This window comes from Octodon degus, unplaced genomic scaffold (genome assembly GCF_000260255.1).
Source record: "Octodon degus isolate 3935 unplaced genomic scaffold, OctDeg1.0 scaffold00003, whole genome shotgun sequence".
Lineage (NCBI taxonomy): Eukaryota > Metazoa > Chordata > Mammalia > Rodentia > Octodontidae > Octodon > Octodon degus.
The window spans coordinates 6,015,555-6,020,498 of NW_004524579.1; the positions used below are offsets into that span (position 1 = coordinate 6,015,555).

At 33.6% G+C, this 4,944-nt stretch overlaps 1 pseudogene; it reads right to left on the minus strand.

Moving 5' to 3' along the window:
• Positions 1-984: 984 nt before the first annotated feature.
• LOC111816905 lies at positions 985-1,108 on the minus strand (annotated as a pseudogene).
• Between the last annotated feature and the right edge of the window lie 3,836 nt (positions 1,109-4,944).

The following is a 4,944-nucleotide window of genomic DNA, read 5'->3' on the forward strand; positions in this document are numbered from 1 at the left end:
TGCAGCTGCACAAATGTGTACCAGAGCCAGCCTTCCCTAGACAAATTTTTCAGCTCTTGATAGTGATAGAAAGCATTTTTGTCTTTAAAAAGAAAAACATATTGATAAATTTTCTTATGTTTTTCATAGGCAATACCCAAAGTCATGTACAAAGAAACCTTGTAATAGTTGCGTCCGGTGGGTGTAAGTGGTAGGACTGGAAATGAGGTGAGAGAGTATTCAGCTCAATAACTTCCCTGGTATTTTCAAGAGTAAGTGCATTGAGAGTGTCAGCGCCAGCACCTTTCCTTCTCCTCACAGGGCCACTCAATTGATTAGATTCATTTCTGCCTATTTCTTTCATTCCTGCCTTATTCTGTCAGGAGAGGAAGATGGGCCTGGATAGGATAGCATTATTCTTCACAATAAATATCAGTGTCAAACTATTATGCCATTCTACAGTGGTTCATATACAGGCACTGATTTGAAATGACCTAACACTTCTCCATAAAGAGATGCTACATATTCAAGTGAATGGTGAAAAAGTATTAGATTTTCATTATCTAGAATGTGCTATTTGTGTATTGGTGTGTTACATATTACTGACCTTGGTTGCACATTCTTGTTTCTACCTGTGAATTTCATTTGGGAGAATTGACATTGTCATCTATATGAATGATAACAAGAATGATTATAGGAGTAATTTGAAGCTCTAAGAGATTTGTTTTCCTCTCAAAACATTACAATTTTCAAGCCAGTTAAGTTTAGCACTGTTAATATTCAAATATACAAAGCATCATCTGTATTCTAATGATGAATGGAATTGTTGTCATTAAGTTAATGATCAGATTTGTAGCAAACTTCTACCATCTATAAATTAGTTAGTAACCCATAAATGAATCCCTAGAAGAGATTTATCTCATTTTTCTTCACAAGGAAGATTCACGTTAACTTGCTGATTTCAAATACTTGTGTGCGACAATAGATAAAATGTCTACAATCTTTTAAACTGCTTATCACATTAAAAATAGTGCACATTGATAGATATGTAACAGTGTCATCATCATCAAATAAATAATCTTAGGAAAACTCTCTGCACTTGATCTTAGCCAAAAGGCCGAGAAGAGATGGAAAACTCTCTGGGTTGCCTGGTGGGATTAAGTTGAATTAGGAAAATGGCACCCCCACCCCACCCCAAGCAGAGAGAATAGTCTTAATCTTGGCTTGGAGAGTAGAAAGCTCCCAATTCTTCAAATTTGATAACCTTTAACCTGTCCTGAATAGTTTGTCCCCAAAATTTTGTTGCCATAACAGATGGTTTGTCCACAAGGCAATTATCTTTGCAAACAAAAATAAAACAAAGACTTCTTTTCTGTCTTCATTTGCAAAATCCTTGCTGTGCACTTTAGTCCTAGCTGAGCCCTCCACCAGAGATGTCACAGTGAAGGATGCCAATGGGACTTGCTCTGTCTGCAAATTTCTGCTCAGAAAGCTGATGGTGTTCAAAACCTCTTTCATGGCACATGGTCTCATGTAACACTCAGTGGCATCCACATCCAATAAGACAGGGATTTGTCATTGTTATTCTCATTGCACAAATGAGAAAATGTTGCAAAAAGAAAATGCATCCCCTAAGATCGCGTGCCTAGGTAATTATAGAGTTAGTCTGTCCTGAGGCTTATCAGTTAGATTTAGCTTCTCATTTACAGAGCTGTTAATATTTTCATTGTTGTCTTTTATCTATTTTACATGGTCACTACATCTGTATAATAGGAGATAATAGACAGATACTGTTTACCACCAAAACATAGACTTACAAATGCAAATAAAGATGCCACAGCTTTATATCATACAACTTACTTTTTTTAATTTTTTAGAGAGAATAAAAAAATAGTAAAAAAATTGAAGGGATATAAAATTTCACTAAACAATATACTAGGAATTCAACAATGGTTTTTATATTGAAAAATGGTGTCTTCAAATAAAGAAATAGATTACCAGATATAAGTGCCCAAAATTATTTAAAAAAAAATAAAAGCACACCAGACACTTTCATTCCTCAGTTTGTTCTATTGAAAAACAAGAATATATATGTATATGTTATATATATATATATATATATATATATATATATATATATGACTTACTTTTTGTTGGAGATTGTAAAGCAATGAATGTTGTCATACATTAATTACTAGAGTTTAAACTTCCCGAAGTTTTCCAGAGATTTTTTTTTGACAGAACCAGGGATTGAACTCAGGCCCTTGCACTTGCCAGGGAAGTGCTTATTCCACTGAGCCATCTCCCCGGCCCCGAGATATTTTAAATATTATTTAAAATTCAAGATTTTCTAAAAAAAGAGAGGAATGTTACTTTTCAAATAACATAAAAATGGTGAAAAAAAATTTTAGCAGGATTGAAACACAAGTAATTGTAGCCTTCACCTAAGAAAAGCCCACGCCCAGTGGATCCATCATTGAATTTTACTGAAACTGAAGACAAATGAATGCCAATACTGTTCACACTCTTACACAAAATTGAAAGGAAAGAAATACAGCCAAACGCATTTCTTAAAGCTAGCACTACCTTGACATTAAAATCAGACAGAGGCCTCACAGGTAGAAAAGTGAAAGGGAACTGCAGAAAAATTCTCTTAAAAGAACACAGATGCAAATATCTTTTAAAATATGCTAGTAAACAGAATACAACAAATTATTTAAAGATCACACATCATGACCAAGCTGTCTTCATTTGAGGGAGCAGGGATGTGGATGTGCTAATGTCATACACCATGTAAAGGAAAAGAATAATAAAAATACACGATAATCTCAATTAGTGCAATAAAAAAGTCTTTGACAAAAATCCACCAACTATTCTCGATAAAAATGCTGACAAAAGAGGTATAGAAATAATTACTTTAAATCCATTAATGAGAAATCCATTTCTGACATTGTAGAAAAATTCCCTCTAAAAATCGGCAACAAGAAAAGGTGTCCACTGTTACAACTGCTCTTCAATATAAAATTTGTAAAGTAAGCCAGAGCAAACAGGAGAGAAAGAAATAAAGAGAATTCAAATAAGGAAGGCATTCATACTGTCCTCATTTGCAGATTACATGATCCTTTCCCTAGACAATCGAAGACTCCACCAGTAGAAATTCAGAATTAAAAGAACAAATAAAAGACACAGGATACAATATAAATACACAAAATGAATATGCCAACAATGTTTAAATCTATATATAAAAAATGAGCACAAAAAATTTGGAAAACAATTCCATTTACAATAGCTTCAAAATTACTTAATACCTAAGAAATAACCAAACCAAGATCTTTAAAGACTTCTAGCACAAAAAAAAAAACTATATTTCTCTGGAAAAAAAAGTAAGACTGAGGAGGACTTTAGAAATTGGCAAGATGGTCCCTGTTCTTTGATAAGCAGAACCAGTATTATCAAAATGGCCACATTACCAAAAATGTTATAGAGACTGAATGAAATTCAAATTAAAATATCATGTTAGTTTTCCACAGAACTGGAATAAAGCATTTTAAAACAAATATAGAACTATAAGAGATCCAAAATATCCAAGCAAACCTGAGCAACAAAAGCAAAGCAGTAGGCACTACAATCCTGGACTTCAAGCTACACTGCAAAGCTAAAATGATGAAAAAAAACCAAGATACTAGCCCCAAAACAGACATATTGAACAACAGAACAGAACAAGGGATGCACAAACAAGTCCAAACATCTATAGCCACCTGATTTTTTTTCTTTTTAATAAAATGGACAGTGCCATATACTGCATAACAGCCTCTTTAACAAATGGTCCTGGAAAGACTGGTTATCCATGATTAGAAAAATAAATCTGGATCAATTATCTCTTACCTTGTACTAATATAAATCAAAACTCTCACTAGTGTGAGAACCTGAAAGAGTAATGAAAAATCAAAAAGGTACAACAGATAACTGTGAAAGGAAAAGAGGTTGTCCAATGGGAAGGAAAAAGTAAGATGAGAAAAATGACAAAAGAAAGAAGAGAAAAAAGTTATATTTAGGAACATATGGAGATTAGTTTGGATAATTGTGTTGTAGATTTCTGCTGGTCTTTTGAGAGGAACAATTAATGCTCATTTTGCTTTAAATCTGATTTTTTTTCTTCCTCTTTAGAGTTTCTTTTTAAAGGTTTTTTTCATTTTGTTTACTTGGTACAGGGCTTCTCTATGCAGCTCAGACTCATAGTGTTCTTCCTGTCTCAGCCTCCTCAGCTCTGGGGTTATAGGTGTGTACCACTACAGCTGGTATTGGGGCCAGCACAGTGTGGCATGAGAATTGAACCCAGATCCTTGTGTTTGCCAGACAGGCACTTAGACCTCCATGCTGCCTCCCCAGGTCTTGCATTTCTTATAATTTCTTTGTTATTATTTTGTTTTTCTTTAAATTGGTCTTACATGTTTATATCTGGTAATCTAAACAACTAATTTGAAGTTAGCTTCATGCAATAACAGCAACCATTGTTGAATTCCTATTACTTGGTTAAAAAAAACCTGGAACAATTCCAAAGCCTTTTTTTCTATCACTATTTTGTATTCCTCAAAAATTAAAAAGTAAAGAAAATAGAAACAGAAATCTGGAAGAAAGAAGTGCTAAAAATCTTGAAGACATGGGCACAGACATAACTTCTTGAACAGAACTTCGTTAGCACAAAACATAATACCAAAAATCAGCAGATGGGATTATATCAACTTAAAAAAGTTTCTGCACAGTATAAGAAACAATAAACTGGGAAGTACCAGCTAGGATGTGAGAAGAACCTGAAAAATCAGACCTCCTTAAGATAAAACATAAAATAAAAAATGAGCAATTGAAATGAGTAAACATCTCACAGAAGAAGTAAAAATGGACAGTAGGTTCATGAAAAATGTCTCAGCAAACTTGGTCTTTGATCTCTAGAAAAATATGAACTAA